At 42.1% G+C, this 18696-nt stretch overlaps 1 long non-coding RNA gene across 1 annotated transcript; it reads right to left on the bottom strand.

Moving 5' to 3' along the window:
* Positions 1–8868: 8868 nt before the first annotated feature.
* On the bottom strand, positions 8869–18302 carry LOC118014926. The gene is made up of 2 exons (XR_004680421.1): positions 16804–18302; positions 8869–9375 (listed from the first exon to the last, which is right to left on the bottom strand). It is a non-coding gene; the product is annotated as an uncharacterized LOC118014926 (long non-coding RNA).
* Positions 18303–18696: the final 394 nt, after the last annotated feature.

The following is an 18696-nucleotide window of genomic DNA, read 5'->3' as shown; positions in this document are numbered from 1 at the left end:
AAAGAAAGAAAGAAAGAAAGAAAGAAAGAAAGAAAGAAAGAAAGAAAGAAAGAAAGAAAGAAAGAAAGAAAGAAAAAGAAAGAAAAAGAAAATTACAAGTGGTGATAATTGTCCCACAGGGACAAAATGAAAGGGGAGACTCGGTAGAGAGTAACTTGGGGCAGGAAGTGCTTGCTTCAGATGGGCTGGTGGGGAAGGCCCGTGTGGGGAGACATTTGTCTGCTAAGTCCTGAAGGAAGAGGCAGTTTGGGGAGGATCACTAAGGTGGATCAAAGACCTTCCATGGGGCAGTGCTTGGGTTCTTTCAGGAGCTGAGAGAAGCCAGGGCTGAAGGGTGTTTAGAAGACAAGGGAGCACATAAGGTTGGACAGGTGGGCAACGGGCAGGACTTGTAAGCCAAGTAAAGTTTCAGTGTGAAGCCACCAAAGGTTTAAGGCAAGAAAGAGACACAGTCGGATTTCACGAAGCCGATCTTGTTATCGGTAAGGAATGCAGCCAGAGGTCTCATCGGGAGGCCACTGCGGGGCCAGGGGAGACAGCCATGGCACAGACAGCAGAGGGAAGTAGATCCACATATGCTTTTGAGGAAGTTAATTCATAGCTGGTGTTGGGAGGAGGAGGTCCTGGAGAGGCTGTCATGGCTGCATCAGAGGTGAATTCATGGAGGGGTTTAGACGAAGATTGCCTGGGATAATGCAACCCCACCTTGGCTTCCTCCGAAGTGTAAGACGCTTTCATATGAATTATGGCTTCCCTTGATAGCAGGATGCAACCTAAAGTGGCAGGTAGTTCTTTGCAAACAGAAAATGTCTGAAAATTCATGTCGATTTTGCATTCCAGTCCATAATGTATCTGTTTTTGATCTGACCTTTAAAAGTTGTAAATGACATAGCATCAATAAACAAACAAGAGAAAGAACCACATGTTCCTCCCAGCATCCCTGGATAAAGTGCTCTTCGATAATTCCCAGCCTTGGCTACACATTGGAATCACTTGGGAAACTTTTAAAGATGCTGATGTCTGGGTCCCCTTCCCAGAGATGCTGACTTAGCTGTTCTGGGATGTGACCTAGGCTCCTGGATTTTTTTTTTTTTTTTTAGGATTTATTTATTTATCCTACAGAGAGAGAGCGAGAGAGCACAAGCGAGTATGCAGGTGTGAGGAGGGGGAGGGGGAGAGAGAGAATCTCAAGCAGACTTGCCGCCCAGCACGGAGCCCTACATGGGGCTCCATCCCACGACCCTGAGATCATGACCTGAGCTGAAATCAAGAGTTGGACACTGGTGCCCCCAGAAGTGGGTGTTTACAACAACATCTCCCCAGCATGCTGCCTCTCACCCGGTGACAGGTCTGATACTGGGCCTCCTCTCCGAAGGTAGACATAGAGTCCCGGGCACCAGGGAATGGGGTAGAGGGTGAGCAACTTTGTTCTGTAAAGGGCAAATTTGTTCTGTAAATGGTAAATAGCTCTGTGGGCCACACTGTCTTTGTCAAAACTACTCAACCATGCTGCTTTGGTGGGAATGCAGCCATAGACAATATGTAAATGAATGAACACGGCTGTGTGCCAATAAAACTTTATTTAAAAATGTAGGTGTGGGACTGGATTTTGGCATGGGACTAGGGTCCTGCTGGGGCTCAGGTTCAGCCTAGGATGCTGGCCTGAGCCAGGCCTTCACTGAGTACCTACACCCTGTCCACTCACAAGCATTGTTCGCAGAGCCCAGGATGGCCGGCTGTAAGGCTGCTGTAGGCTGGGGAGTGGGGAGGCCTGAGGCCCAGCTGGATGAGGTGGAGATGGACGTGCATCTTCTCGCTTCTCCTCCTGACAGAGACTCTGAGAGGTGTGGTTGGTGGGATCCCAAGGCCTGGGCCTGTCTCCTAAGTGACGAGGTCAGCCAGGCTGGTCCTGCAGGGGCAGTGAGTGAGCCAGTGAGCTTGCTACCCACACCTAGTAGCTCATTCTTCTGGAAATTATCTTCGTGGAAAATTTTGGAACATTATAAAGCCACTGAATACAGAAAGGAAAAAATAACAACTGAGTGAAATGAATAGTGAGAAAGAGCCATCAGAGGTGCCAGAGGCAGGCTCTTGGCCTGGTGAAACACACTCAGTTTCAAACCCACAGAATAATTGCAGGAGTCAGGAGCCGTGCACACTTAACCCTATGATTGCTAAGAAGTGAAATGCTTGACAGAGAGAAAGGGCAATCCCTCAAGGGGTGGGAATCCTCACGCAGGATTGGAGGCTGGATCTTCCTGCGTGATATCACATGTAGCAATAGTCCATTTATTTTTATTGCTGACTATTATTCTATTATATGGTTGTACCATATATTATTGCGCATCTGTTCTGTTGATGAACATTTGTGTTGTTTCTATTTTCGGGCCTATTATGAATGATGCTGTTTATTTATTTATTTATTTATTTTTAAGATTTTATTTATTTACTTGACAGAGTGAGAACACAAGCAGGGCCAGGGGCAGAGGGAGAAGCAGACCCCCACCCCCAGCAGGGAGCCCGAGGCAGGGCTCGATCCCAGGACCCTGGGATCATGACCTGAGCCAAAGGCAGCCGCTTAACCGCTGAGCCACCCAGGCGCCCTGAATGATGCTGTTTATACAAGTTTGCGTGAACATATTGTCTTGGGTAGATACCTAGTATTGGAATTTCTGGGTTATATAGTAAGTATATGTTTAAATTTTTTAAAAAATTGTCAAACTATTTCCCAAAGTCTGGCTGTATAATCCTATATTTTCATCAGCAAAGTATGAAAATTCCAGTTTCTACACATACTTACCAACACTTGGTATTGTTAATCTTTGGAATTATAGCCATTATAGTAGGTGTGGACTGGTATCATGTTGTGGTTTTAATTTGCATTTCCATAATGGCTAATCAAAATCATCAGCATTTCCTGTGCTTATTAGTCATTTGTACATCTCTTCGATGATTATCTATGTAAATGTTTGACCATTTTTAAATTGGGTTGCTTGTCCTCTTACTATTGAGTTTCTTTTTCACCTTTTTTTATATTTTTTTGGATTCTATTTTATTTATTTATTCAAGAGTGAGTGTGAGAGAGAGCACAAGAGGGGGGAGGGTCAGAGGAAGAAGCAGACTCCCTGACCAGCAGGGAACCCGATGCGGGACTTGATCCTGGGACTCCAGGATCATGACCTGAGCCGAAGGCAGTCGCTTAACCAACTGAGCCACCCAGGTGCCCCTCTTTTTCATCTTTTAAAAGTTATAAAATATACATAACAAAAAATTTCCCCTTTTAACCATCCAGTTCTGTCATTAGGTATATTTACATTGTTGTGCAACCATCACCAACATTCATCTCCAGAGTTTTTTTCCATATTCCCAACTGAAGCTCTGTACCCATTAAACACTAACTCCTCATTCATCCCTCCCCCCAGCCCCTGGCAACAACCATCATTCTACTTTCTGTCTCTATGAGTTTGACTACTCTAGAAATCTCATATGAGTGGAATCATACAATATTTGTCCTTTCGTGGCTTATCTCACTTAACATAGCATCTTCAAGGATATCCATGTTGTGGCATGTGTCAGAATTTCTTTCCTTTTTAAGGCTAATAACATTCCACTTTATCTATATACTGCATTTTCTTTATCCTTTCATCCACTGATGGACACTTCAGTTGCTTCTTAGTGTTGAGTTTTAAGAGTTCTTTATATATTCTGGATGTAGCCCAATTTACCAATATTTTTCTTTTATGGCTATGTTAATCTTTATTTCTTTTTATTTTTTATAATAACTGGATCATGTTTTTGGTGTTGCATTTATGAAATCTTTTCCAAATCCCGAGTCAGAAAGATTTTCTCATATGTTTTCTTCTGGAAATTTTATAGGCTTAGCTCTTACATATTGGTCTATCATCCACTTTGAGTTCATTTTTGTGAATTACATAAAGGTCTAAATTCATGTTTTTGCATTTAGATATCAAATCATCCCGGTACCAATTCTTGAAAAGCCCACACTTTCCCCCACTGAATTGCTTTGACACCTTTTGAAAATCAGTTGACCACACATGTAAGGGTTTATTTGTGGACTTTCTTTTCCGTTCTGTTGATCTCTATGTTCATCATTATGCCAATACCATGTATTCTTGACTGCTGTAGCTTTCATATAATAATTTTTAAGATTAAGCTTTATATAGCAAGCTTTGACATTTTCCAATTTACTTTGTCTATTTTAGGACCTTCACATTTCCATATGAATGTGAACAGAGAGAGTTTTGTCTCTTCCTTCCCAGTCTGTATTCTTTTATTTGTCATGTCTTACTGCACTGGCTAAAACCTTCATTTGAATAGAAGTGGTGAGAGCAGACATTTTTGCATTATTCTCAGCCTTTTTTAAAAATTTAAATTATTTTTTTTCTTTTCTTACAAGTATGTTTTTTTTAATTAAAATTTTTTTAATTCCAGCATAGTTAACATACAGTGTTATATTAGTTTTAGGGGTACAATATGATGATTCAACAATTCTATACATGACTTGGTGCCCATTGTGATAAATGTACTCTTTAATCCCCATCGCCTATTTCACCCATCCCCCACCTACCTCCCCTCTGGTAACCATCCATTTGTTCTCTACAGTTAAGAGTACTTTTTGCTTTGTCTTTTTTTTCTTTGTTTTGTTTCTTAAATTCCACATATGAGTGAAATCATATGGTATTTGTCTTTGACTGGCTTATTTCACTTAGCATTATTCCTAATCTTAGGGGGAAAGTATTCAGTTTTTTGGCACTAACTATAAAGTTAGCTGTTAGTTTTTGTTGGTGTCCTTTATCAGATTGAAGAAATTCTTTCTATACCTAATTTCTCAAGAGTTTTTGTCATTAATGGGCATTGGATTTAGTCAAATGCTCAGTCTGTTGTGATGGTCATGTGGTCTTTTGTCCTGTCTTCTACTTATATATTATAGGAATTATTTGATTTTAGGATGTTAAACCAATCTTGCATTCCTGGGATAAATCCCACTTGCCCAGGGTGCATAATTCTTTTAATATGTTTCTGGAATCAGTTAACTAGTATTATGTTAAATATTTTTACATCTATTCATAAGGGATACTGGTTTGTTTAGTTCTTTTTTGTGTGTGATGTATTTATCTGGCTTTGGTATCAGATTAATACTGTCCTCAGTGAATTAGTAGTTGTTTTCTCTTTCTATATTTTCTGAAGGATTTTGTGTAGGATTGGTATTTGTTTTTTAAATGTTTGATACAGTCTCCAAAAAAGCCATTTGGCCATGAGTTTTATTTTATGGAATGATTTTTAGTTCCTAATTTAATTTCTTTATGTTTTATAATTCTATTAAGATTTTTAAAAATTTTTTCTTGAATCTGCTTTAATAATTTTTGGGAATTTAATAGTCATTCTAGAAATTTGGCTACATCATCTAAATCATCTAATTTGTTTGCATAAAGTTGTTCATAATGTTTCCTTAAAAGACTTTTAATTTCTGTAGGGTCTCTAGGTATGATACCACTTTCATTTTTTTTTTTTAAGATTTTTTAATTTATTTGACAGGAGAGAAAGCGTACAAGCAGGGGTAGCAGCAGGCAGAGGGAGAAGGAGAAGCAGGCTCCCTGCTCAGCAGGGAGACTGATGTGGGACTCGAACCCAGGACCCTGGGATCATGACCTGAGCCAAAGGCAGACGCTTAACCGTCTGAGCCACCCAGGTGCCCCAGTACCACTTTCATTTTTAATTTTGGTATTTTGTGCCTTCTCCCCTTTTTTAATCCCTTGGTCATTTTAGTTAAAGTTTTCTCAAATTTCTGGGTCTTTTTGAAAAACCAACTTTGGTTTCCTCAATTTCCTCTATTAATTTTCTCTTTTCTATTTGTTAATTTCCACTCTGAGCTGTATTTTTCTTCCCTTGGACTTACTTTTGGCTTGAACTGGTCCTTTTCTTTTTCCTAACTTTTTAAGATAAAAGATTATGTTACTGTTTTTAGGTTTTCTTCCTTTTCAGTGTAAGTGTTAAAATCCATAAATTACTCTTTCAGCATGCTTTGGCTGTGACCAAAATTTTGATATGGCATGTTTTTCCAGGTTGGTTCAGTTCAAGATACTTCCTAATTTATATTTCCCTGTAATCTCCTTTTTTTTGACTCATAATGTTCTATGAATAACCTGGATTTTGCCTTCATACATACTTGACTCAAGAGGTAGAAATGAATTAAGTGAGCAACAGAGTATGGGACCGAAACCTATTGTATTGAGATCCAGCTCCTATGGCTATGGACCGCTACCGCCTAGCAGTTCTGAGCATGCACTCTGAAGCCAGGCCAACTTTTTTTTAGCCCATCTTTATCACTTACTGCTCTGTGACCTTGAGCAAGTTATTTAATCCTTCATAGCCCAGTTTCCTCACTCTATATCATAAAGTTGCAGCAAGGAATAAATGAGTGATATATGTAAAGCACTTAGTGTCTGGCATATAGTAAGTCTTATATGTTAGCTCATCAATAACCTAGCCTAAAGAATCTCTCCCATTTAACTATTAACAGTAGCTGGTGGAATTGGATGGAGAAAATCTACCGACATAGGTTAAAATTAATTTCTGTGTTGTAAGACTTCTTAGGGAATAGAGTGTCAGGGTTGAAACCAACACTTAACTTTTTATTTGAAAGAAATAGTCTCCTGTGAAATGTGAAATCATATAGGAATTTTATTTTAATCCCATAAAAGAAACAAAAGGATGATACGTTCAAACACACACACACAACTATCTTGCTTATATTTTATGGCATGATTAATATCATGAAAATCCCAAGTATCTGAGATAGTTGCAGTTTTCCTTTATGATGTCACCCATCTTTAATAGTCTTTCCTTCTCTTACCATGAGTGATGTTTATTATATTTGTTAAGATGTCTGTTTTACCACCACAGTGTAAGTTCTTTAAAAGCAGAGAGTACAGCTTTTCATTATCAGTCCTGTGCCTGGAATATAGTAGGTGTTCAATAAATATTTGTTGAATTAATAAATATATGTAAATGAATCAATGTATACTTAAAGTAAACAAACTCTAGAGACATCCACTCCCCCTAGGGCTGTGTGGGCATTTCCTTTCAGACTATTTCTTAGAGCAGTCAATAAAGGAGATATTTCATTGGTGAAAGTGGAAGTGACAAATGTTGATTTAGAGGGATGAGCAAGTACATGTGAGCCTTTGATATTTATGAACCCTCCTGTGGTATCTGGAAAAAAATTATTTTCCAAAATAGTTCCCCCTTATAGGTAAAGAATACTGTGATGATTAATATTATGTGTCAGCTTGACTGGGCTAAGGGATACCCAGATACCTGGCACATTTCTGGGTGTGTCTGTGAGGTTGTTTCTAGAAGAAATTCCACAGTAGGCTGAGTAAAAAGATTGCCTTCACCAATATGTGCAGGCATCATCCAATCCACAAAAAGGCTGAGGAAGGGCAAACTCCCTCCTCTTGGGCAGCGGAGCTCCTGGTTCTCGGGCCTTTGGACTTAGACTGAATTATGCCATTGGCTTTACTGGGTCTCCAGCCTACAGAGAGCTGACTGAGACTTCCCGGCCTCCATCACTATATGAGCCAATTCCTACAATACATCTCCTCTTATATGTCTCTCTCTCTCTATACTCTTGGTTCTGTTTCTCTAGAGAACCCTGACTACAAACACATTATGGTTGACTTCCCGAAATCTGTTTGACCTCAGACGAGTAGGCTAAGCCAGTTAGTCTAAACCAATGAGTTAATTCCATCCTCCTTTCGATGGTGCAAGACCCACACACAAGCCAACTCTGTCTAGTGAAACACGGGAGGACGTCTGTAGGCAACTGCCGGGAAAGTTAATTCTCTCCCGTGAGAAAGGAGACTCCCCATGGGACTAGATGCTATTTCTTCCTTGTACACACATTGTCTTATCTGGGATATACCACCTGGAATAATTGCATTAAAAGCCTGAAGATGAAGCCAGTCCAGCAGGGGCAGCGCAGAGAAATGGAAGGAGGCTGAGATGTTGATGGTGATGCCATCAGGTAGTTAAATCAAATTCCATGAATCCAGGGCTACCTAGCCACCTCCTTTTGTGAGATAATAAGTTTCCTAATTGTTTAAGCCAGTTTAAGTCAGAGTTGTGTGTCCTTCAGACTAAAGCACCCTTAAACAATAGGAAATACAAGCATAGATTTTTACAGCTCAGAGGGAACTTGAGATAATTTAGTTTAAAGCTCTCATTTTTAAAATGAGGGAATTGAGGCCCAAAGAGCTCAAGTGGCTTGTATCAAGCCACATATAGAGTAAAAAATAGAACCAGGACTGAATTCAGTCTCTAGGCTCCACTCCTTCTCTTAATATTTGATAATACATAATTTCATGGTCAAGAGAAGGGTAACCAGAGAATCGACGTGTTTTCAGTGTATTTATCTGTAACTGCACTCTGGAAGTTTCTAGAAAATCTTTTGCTTTTCTGAACAGATGCTGCCTCTCCTTTCTTCTTCCACCTTCTTCCCGGAAAGAAGACAGGGTGCCTGGAAGTGCTGCAGCCATCTTGTATCCACGAGGCAAAAAGCCAATCCACTAAAAATGCATAATAAAAAGATAGGAGCCTGGAAATCTCACCAGCTCCAGAATGGCTGACGTGACAAATGTGGGTTCATATTTGTACAAGTTGAGTTTATGAAACTTGAAGTCAAAAACATTCCTAAATGATACTATGAACCATTCTTTTCATATTGCACACTTTCTCTGATAGACTAAGACTGACTCCAGCAAGAAGAGCTCAGCTAGAAAATTTTCTTTTTTGAGGATTATGTGTACTTCCCCACGCATTTACTATTCTTAAGGTATATCTGACTCATTTTATTTTTTACTTTTTATTTTGAACGAATTTCAAATCTATACAAAAATTGTAAGAATAGTACAATAAATTTTTATGTGCTTTTCATTTAGATTCACCAATTGTTAGTTAACATTTTGCTACATTTCTGGCTCTGTCTCTGTCTCTCTTTCTCTCTCTGTATACGTACACACCTACAAACACACATGTATTTCATATGTAATTTTTCCTCAACCTTTTGAGAATAAGTTGCAAATATCATGAACTTTGACCATAAAATGTTTCTCTCTCTTAGAAACTAGGGTAGTCTTTTACATAACTGTATATAATTATGAAATACAGAAAATTTAACACTGATACAGTACTGTTAACAAAACATGGGTCATATTTCACTAGTTGTCCCAATACTATATATAGCAATACTTCTGTCTTGACAAGAAGCCAGTCCAGGATGACACATTACATTTTGTTGTTATATCTCTTTAGTCTCCTTTAATCTGGAATGGCTCTTCAGAATTTCTTTGTCTTCTACAAAAAAAAAAAAAAAAAAAAAGGTTAAGAGAACAAGTCAGTTGTTTAGTAGAATTTCGCTCAACTTGGGTTTATCTGGTAGTTTCCCCATGATTAGACTCAGGTTATACAATTTTGGCAGCAACACAACATTGTTGATGTTGAGTCCTTTGCAATGCATAGCATCAGGAGGGATGTGATGTCAGTTTTCCCTGTTACTCGTGGAGTAAACTTTAGTCACTTGATTACAGTGGAGTCCACCTCTGGCTCATTCTTATACCTTTAATGCCTAAACTCTCAGTGGGACAGAGAATCATCTTTCTTAGGTGATTGGTGGGCTACATGGAGTCATTTCCATGGTTTCCTGGGTAGGCTTTGAATTATAGGGCCCTTTGATAAGGGATGGATTCAGGATGTACCTTAAAAGCTGAATTTGGAATAAGTGGAGATCGCTCCCTCAAAGATTCAATGAGCCCATTGCCAGATATTCGTAAGTCAGTGGGAAAGGGTTAAAAAGGACAAGGGCCATCTGGTTTTCCTTAAGGAGGGCTGAGCTTCCCCCAAATATTATTCCTTTACACCTGAAGAAGTTAAATGGTCCTGTTCCCATGGAATCCTCGACCAATGTAGCCCTGACCTGTGATTTATATAAAAAGTAGCTGGTCCTTCATTTTCCCCACAATGGCTTCATTCTTACCTTATGAACCTGCTTTGTCAGTGTTCGCTTTGATTTATGGAAGATTTCAAACTCCCCAAATAACTATCCCTTTTCTTTTCATTAAAGTTAATCCCCACAAAGACACTTTCATCCTCTGATTAGTCATGCCCCAGTGAACCTTGCTAACCAGAGGCTAAGTTATTGATGTGTTAAAGATGTAATCTCTAAGTCTTGGGACCACTGAAGAAACCCCAACATGTTATTTGACAGTCAGAATCTCACAATGTATTGCCTCCTTTGAGCAGCCTTGGTCGCATGCGTTCCTTGGGGTCCATAAATCTCTCTGGCCCGACTGCCTGTGAGGACTGAGTTATTGTGGGGCCAAGTTTAGGCTGCCAACGCACACTGCCCTGCACCCCAGGGTGTCATGGTGCCTTCTTCAGACTCCAGTTTCCATTCCCAATAACATGCATTCAGTAGCAAATCTATTACCCCAGAAGCAGCAGCTCATTGTTTTATGCCCTGACTATGGCCTTCCTCATAAATTTGCACCAACCCACAAGTCAACAAGACTGTAATCAGGGTGTGATATTGGCCACCAATCGCACTGACGCTTTCTCCTACACATTGATTTTGAGCAATGTGCAAGCTTGGCTCAGCCATTAGTGAGTCTTATTAGATGGTGTTGATGTCCTATCCACACAGAAGAGCAGCCCACATGGAAATGTGGAATAATCCCTCAACAACCGATTTTAAAGTCGTAAATTAAAAAAAAAAACAAAACAAAACAGTAAACCTTAGAGCTTTTTACACATTTGAGATTCAGTTTGGTCCACATAAAAACAATGTTTCCCGACTGGCAGGATGGCTCATAGGGCATGTGGTGCCTGCTGGTTAGTGTTTGGCTTCTTCAAAGCTTACAGTAAATGGCAAGAGATTCCTAGTCTTTGGGACAATCTCAAATACCCACAGACATTTTTTCCCCTGAAAACTGTTTAAATTGTCTCCTGGGAAAGCAGCACCCCTCCCCTCTCCCAGTCAGCTAAGAACCACAGCCTTAAACAAAAGAAAAATAGCAGAAGGAGGAGATCTTAAGGTACTACCTTCCCAATTTACAGGCAGAACACCCATCCCAAGAAAACATATCCTGACCCTGGCTTTGTTGTTGTTGTTATTGTTCATTAATATCCAAGCGTTAGCATATGCTTCTGTAGGCCAGAAGGCCAGGGGGGCCCCACTGGGGTCTATGCCCTGGCTATCTCTGGGCTGAAACCCAGTTGTCAGCTGGATTTACGTCAAAGCTCTGGAAAAGAATTGCTTTCAGGCTCATTCTGGTTGTTCACAGAATTCAGCTCCTTGTGGTTGTAGGACTGAATTTCCCCTTTTCTTGCTGAAGGTCAGCCAGGATCAGCTTCTAGAGGCCATTCACATTCCTTCTCAAGTGGCCCCCTCAATCTTCACACCAGCAACATCTTGAATCTTTCCCTCATTTGGAATTCCTCTGCCTTCCTCTTCTGCCACTGAGCTCAACAACTGGCCTATACCCTCTTTATTGAGATGAACCCACTGATCATGAGGTTGGATGTTGGGGCATTGTTAAGTTGCTATAGAATTGTCTAATGGCTTACTCTCGATTTCTATACCTAACTCATTGAAGACCAGTTTATTTTCTTAAATGAAAATTATTTTTTTAATTGTGTCAATTACACAGAGATAGATGATAGATACCCAAAACTCAGAGAACTGCTGTGATATGATTTGTCCTTGTCTTTAGTTCTGGCCCAGAGCTCCTAAAACCCTTGGAATTTCCTAAGTGATGAGAGGGATAAAGGTGTCTATCATGCTAATAAGGTGACTTTTGGAAAGCCACTAGGTAACCTAAGGATGGGGGCTAGTTGCCAGGGGAACAAAGCATGTGATTAGAGGGTTGGAACTTCCAGCCCCACCTCCTGACTTCTGGGGAGAAGTGAGAGGCTGGAGATTGAATTCAATCACAAATGGCCAATGATTTAATCAATTGTGCCTCTGTAATGAAGCCTCCATAAAAACCCAGAGGGATAGGATTCAGAGAACTTCTAGGTTTGTGATCCTGTGGAGATCTGGGGGGAGTGGCACACCGAGAGAGCAAGAAAGCTCCATGCCTTGCCTTGTGCATCTCTTCCATCTGCTTGTTCCTTAGTTATATGCTTTTATAATTAACTAATGAACGGGTAATCTAATCAATAAATGTTTTCCTGAGTTCTGTGAGCTGTTCTAGCAAATTAATCAAATCCACGGAGGGGGGGTGTTGGAATCTCAGATCTATAGCCTGACGATCAGAAGCACAGTGCCCTTGCTACCGGCATCTGAAGTTGCAGGGGGGCAATCTTGGGGGTCTGAACCTATGTAGACAGCGTCAGAATTGAATTAATTGTTTGATGGTGGGGAAAACCCCACAGATCGGAACTGGGTGCAGAATCAGAATTGGATAGCTCAGACCCTCCTCAACCACCTTGCCACAATCTCACTATCCTCTCTCTAGAAGAAACTCCAGTTATGAACCAGTGGGTATACATCCAGACAACTTTTAACTTTTAAAACTTTACATACATTTATATGCACCTCTGGAAAAGGCATAGTCTTGTTTCATGTAGGTGTTTTTATATAAAAGATTACCACGCTCTACATCTAATCTGAAAGTTGCTTTTATCAGCAAGTGGTAGTTTTGGGGGTTATCTCTTGTGGTCCATCCATATGGATGTGATTCGTTTCTCTGAATGCACTGTGCGCTGTTTTATTTACACACTCCCCCTTGTGTTACACATTTATAGTTTTCACATTTGCTAGCCACGCTGCACGGGCAGTCTTGCACATGCCTCCTTGTGCTGAGGCACAAGCGTTTCTCTAGAGAAGATACCTCCAAGGGTAACTGCTGGTCCTGGAGTAGGAACTCTGAGTTGTAAGAGACACAGTGAAATTGCTGCCCCTGAGGGCCAGGTGAGACTAATCTAATCTACAATCGGAGCACTCGGAGATTTCCCTTGCCCCACATCTTCACCACACTAGATCCCATCCCGCTGAAATATCGCCAATCCCATAGGGATGACCTCAGTCCTCCTGGTTTTTGTTTGTTTTTTACTGAAGTATAGTTGACACAATGTTACATTAGTTTCACATCTATAACGTCACGTCGTGATTCCACGAGTCTAACGTTATGCTCTGCTCACCACAAGTGTGCGTTCTCTGTCACCATACAAAGCTATTACTGTGTAGGTCCTCGTTGTTTTAATTTACATTTCCCTACGTACTAATGAGACTGAGGAACTTCTTATATGTTTATTGGCCATTTATATATCCTCTTTAAAAAAACTATTGCTTATATTCTTTAACCTTTTTAAAATTGGATTATTTGTCTCTTACTGATTTACAAGCATTCTTTATATTCTTTTTACTAATCCTTTGTTTGCTACCTGTGTTGCAAAGTATTTTCTCACTGAGTTGCTAATATTTTAACATTGTTTATGGTGTCTTTTGGTGTAGCGAAATCTTTATTTTGAGGTAGAGAAATGTATCATTTTTTCCCTCCCTACTTTGTATTTTGGGGGTCTGAAAATTGCTTTTAGCACTTAGCAATAAGTAACTCATCCTTCACCTAGGGTCCTAATGATAATTTCTACATTTTCTCCTCATAATTTTAAAGTTCTATGCTTTATATTTAGGTTTTAAATCCATCTGGAAATATGGGAAGGTTGGGGGCTTAAGTGGGTGTACCTGATGGGAGATGGTGATTTTAGTCTCTTTCATATGTCCATTTATGGAATAATCTGTCTTCTCCCCACTGATTTGAAACCCCGCCCCTACCTTCTTCCATATACCATATACCATATACCATAAGCCCTACTATAGCCCAACTAACGTGAGCTTGTTCCTTGGTGAGTTAGAGAAATTGCACCAAGTGGAGTTGTTGCTCAAAGGGAACTTGATTTGCAGCAAGTAAGGAGATCACGGGGAATAACCTCCAAAGCCATGACTCCTCAAGCAAGGGTGAATGGGTTCCTTTTATTTAGGGCTAGGATGAATATTTAGGAAGGGGAGCCTTATCATCATATGTAGAGGTGGGCTTTCATGTGACAAAGGTGAAATCTGTGCTAAAAGTCAGTGGGACCGTCATCAGCTTTGGGGCATGCAGTCTCCAGCCTCAGGCTGTAAATAGACAAGCACCGTGGTTTTCAGCTTTGGATCTCCTGCTTCAGTACCGAGACTATCAATCAGTGTGAACCAATTACCAAGGGCTAGGACTTATTTTATTGAGCTTATCAAAACCTTGGCCAGGCTCCACAACAACTGGTAATAAAAATATTCAGTTACTGTAGATGGGATTAAGTGTAATGTTTTGTTATGGATCAGAAACTGCTTTTGAAACAGGAAGCAAAGGGTAAGGACAAGCTCTGGGTGGAAACGTACCAAAAATGGAATCCTCATTACCTGTCACAGTGGTCTTTTCTTTTTTTTTTAAAAGATTTTATTTATTTATTTGACAGAGAGATAGCGAGAGCAGGAACACAAGCAGGGGGAGTGGGAGAGCGAGAAGCAGGCTTCCTGCCGAGCAGGGAGCCCGATGTGGGACTCGATCCCAGGACCCTGGGATCATGACCTGAGCCGAAGGCAGACGCTTAACGACTGAGCCACCCAGGCGCCCGGGAGTGGTCTTTTCAAACCCTTTTTGCAAACCATAAAAAGTACCTAGCAAATCTTCAAGATTGCAAAGGGCAGTGTTAAGAACTCTGGACTCAGACTGGTTCTTGGGCACTTTAATCTGTAAGCCTCATTTTTCTGATCTGTAAAGTGAAAATAATTGTACCTTTTCATTGGGTGATGGGGATAAATAAGGTAATACACTACACACACACACACACACACATATATTTTGAGGTAATGCATTTTAGATTTGTGCCTGGGGTTCCTCTGGTAAACTGTTAGTCTTATTTTTTTTTAAAGATTTTATTTATTTATTTGACAGAGAGAGACACAGCGAGAGGGAACACAAGCAGGGGGAGTGGGAGAGGGAGAAGCAGGCTTCCCGCAGAGCAGGGAGCCCGATGCGGGGCTTGATCCCAGGACCCCGGGATCATGACCTAAGCCGAAGGCAGACGCTTAACCAACTGAGCCACCCAGGCGCCCCGCTGTTAGTCTTATTTCTGAGAGGAAAAGACCAGCCTGGTGGGAACAAACTACAGAAAATCTCAATGGGACTGTGTGTTAATGGACGCCTGGGTGGCTCAGTTGGTTAAGCGTCTGCCTTTGGCTCAGGTCAAGATCCCAGGGTCCTGGGATCGAGCCCTGCATCGGAATCCCTGCTCAGCTGGGGGTCTGCTTCTCCCTCTCCCTCTACCCCTCCCCACTGCTCATTCTCTCTCTCTAATAAATAAATAAAATCTTAAAAAAAAAAAAAAGGAACCATGTGTTAAGCCTGGAGAATATATGGAATGCATGTTCTAAAACATAGTGACCATCCTTACATAAACTCCAGGCTTCTTCCAGCAACATGTATCTCACTCGCTGGTATCACCTTCACCCAGTGGTCTGAAATTGAGACCAGGGCTCATCCTCAGGGGCTCAGGTCCTCCTCCCCACCCTCACATCCACCCATACATTCCTCTGATCTTGTCTCTAAATATTGATCACTTTTTCTCTCTGCTTTCCAGCCCTTGGTTTAGACCAGGGGTTGGCAAACTTTTTCTGAAAAGTGTGAACTAGTAAATATTTTTTGCTGTGCCAACCATGCAATCTCTGCTACAACTACTCAACCCCATGATCCGAGCACAAAAGCAGCCATAGATAATTATGGGAAACAATAGGTGTGACTGTGTTCTAAAAGAACTTTATTTACAAAAACAGGTGGAGGGCCAGATTTCACTCAGAGGAGGTAGTTAGCTGGCCCCTGATTTAGACCGCCAGGATCTCTTGGAGCTTAGGATGCGTGGCCCCTGGGCCTCCCTACAGGTCTGATCTAATCCTGTCATTCTCCATCTGAAATCTTTCAATGGTTTCCTTTTTTTTTCTTTCCTTCCTTCTTCCTTCCTTTCCTCCCTTCCTTCCTTCCTTCCTTCCTTCCTTCTTTCTTTCTTTTTTTTTTTTGCAAAGGGTGGTCTTGGACCCTATCATTAAAATCACTTGAGCTGCTTTTTAGAATGCAGAATTCTAGGCTCCTCTCCAGAGCCACTAAAAGAGCATCTCAGAAGGACAGGTTGGGGGAGCTGAATATGAATGAATACCCCATGGAATTCTAATGCAGGAGTTCTCAAAGTGAGCCCATAGACCCCTGAGTGTACCTCATGTGCTTTCAGGAGGTCTGTGATGCAGGGAAAAAATCATAAAGTGTGTTGAGCATGGGAGACAAGCCTTATGGAGAAGGTGACAGCTGAGTAAAGGCCTGAGGGAGGAAGCATATCTCTGCAAGGAATGTTCCAGGCAGAGAGAAAGCTCCCAGGCTGGCATGAATGGTGAGAAGTCCAGTGTGGTTGGTGTGTGTGTTGGGGAGGAAGGGAGAGGGAGCAATGAGAAAGGAGGAGACAGGGCCGCAGAGGAAAGGGGCCAGAACAGATGGAGTAGGGCCTTGGAGGCCATTGAGAGACTTGGCTTTCCTCTCAGAACCAAATGGGAGCCGTTGGAGAGTTTCAGGTCAAATTATGCAAGCTATTCTAGGAATTCTAGCCATCTCTTCCTCCTTCCTCACACTCATTCTGAGCATTTATCTCTCTCCCTCTGTGGGCTGCAAGTCCCTTGAGGATCCAGGCTCTCTGTCTTACCTGCTTTTCTCCGTAGTGCTGGCCATGCCTAGGATCTTGTGGGGTCCTCCACAAGCAGTGATGAATGTCAAAATGCCTTTGTTTTCCTCCGTGGCTGGCTTCTGATTTTAGTCTGGTAAGAACCTTTTGAGAAAAAAACAGCCTTTTTCAAATAAACATGAAAAAAATACTCATTTTTCTATGTGAAGCTTAATAAATGACCTATTATCTTAAAAAAAAAAAAATTCCACCATCAAAAACACTTCACCAGAGAACGAGAAATCAACATGCTTTTCCTTTGTGATCATAAATAAATCTGAATTAAAAAATTAGTGTTTTCCGGATGCAATTCTGTGGCGTTAAGAAAAGCAAATCCCTCTTTTCTGTAGTGGGCCGTTAGGGAGTTTCCCAATTCTCTTTTCCGCTCTTCTCAGAATGTGGCTGGCCTCCTGTGTTGACGTGTCCCCTCCACCTCCCTGTGAGGATCTTTCTGGGCAGCGTTTTCCTCAGCACCATCTGAGGAAGAATTAGGCAGTCTGCACTAACCACACGAGCGGCGCCCCCCTCGGCCTGACACCCCACCACGGCTGGACCCCAGGTGCCATGCCGCGTGGCTGCCACTCTTCATTCTGGCCCACTATTTTCTTCCCCTCGGAGTGGACAGCCAGTCCTGACCCCCGGGGACTGAAAACCTAGGGAGACAAAACACACCTGCCACCAGGAACCGCCCTTCCCCATCCCCTTCACTTTCAAGAAGGGGGAAGGAGGAAAGGAAAGGTCCCCACATTGTTTTCCAAAGCCTGAAGCCTAATGAACCCTAGTGGAGGGGATTTTAAGAAGAAGAACATCTCAGCTCAAAGAAATCATAGTATCCTATATGGATGCAAGGATACGAAGAGCGCCTTCCCTCTGGACTGAAGGTCTGCGATGTGCTGTATCGCCCCATGGCTGGAGCTGGCGGGGTCGGTCCAGGGGCCAGCGCCGTGCCTGTCATGTGGAAGGAGTGCTCTGTTAGTATTTGTAAAACGGAGGAGGGTGAGCTGTTACATAATTTGAAATACTAGCCTATGTGCTTCCCAATATTCCCTCTATCCCATAACCCTCGCTCCACCTGGAGGAAGCAGCCACGGGGAGGCGGTCACTGCCCCAGGGAATGAATGATCGGAATACCTGGGTTTTTGAGGGAACTCAGAGCAGAAACCACTGATTTGGGCAAATTCCTTATGAATTAGATTTCCTGAGTCAGTGGAGCCTGCGTGGGGAGAGCACCCCCTCCGTCGTTCCTAGAAGTCGTGCCCCAGACAGAGAGCCGGCTGCCAGAGCCGCAGGTGCGTTTGAGGAATCCAAGAGATGGGACTGGGAAGTGGGTACCAAGACCCCAGAGGACATGGCTGGGATGGCCTCACCTGGGAGCTGAAGATGGTCTCCATGAGCCTTAGGGCAGCATGGACGGGGGAACAGCCTGCCTCTGTGGGCCCAGCAGCTGAACATCCCTCGGGCCGTAGGGGACACCCAGAGAGCCAGCAACCACTCCAGCAGATGCCTCTCTACTGCTTGGAGCAGAACAGGGCCGGGCACAGAGCAAGCACCCCGTAGCTACTGAATTAACGTAGAGGTACTCAGGGAACACATCTAGTTTTCCACTCTTCCCTTGACTAAATTGTAACCCATTTTGTGTCTGTTACTTGTTTATAAAGCAGAGACATTCTTTTTCTTTTTAAAATTTTATTTATTTATTTGAGAGCTAGAAAGAGAGCATGAGCAGGGAGAGGGGCAGGAGAAGCAGTCTCCCCGCTGAGCAGGGAGATCCATGCAGGACTCAATCCCAGGACCCTGGGACCATGACCCAAGCCTAAGGCAGACGCTTAACCAACTGAGCCACCCAGGCGTCCTAAAGCAGAGACATTCTGACAC

Source organism: Mirounga leonina, unplaced genomic scaffold (assembly GCF_011800145.1).
Source record: "Mirounga leonina isolate KUSES-001 unplaced genomic scaffold, KU_Mleo_1.0 Mir_165, whole genome shotgun sequence".
Taxonomy (NCBI): Eukaryota; Metazoa; Chordata; class Mammalia; order Carnivora; family Phocidae; genus Mirounga; species Mirounga leonina.
This window is presented reverse-complemented; position numbering and strand designations above follow the sequence as displayed.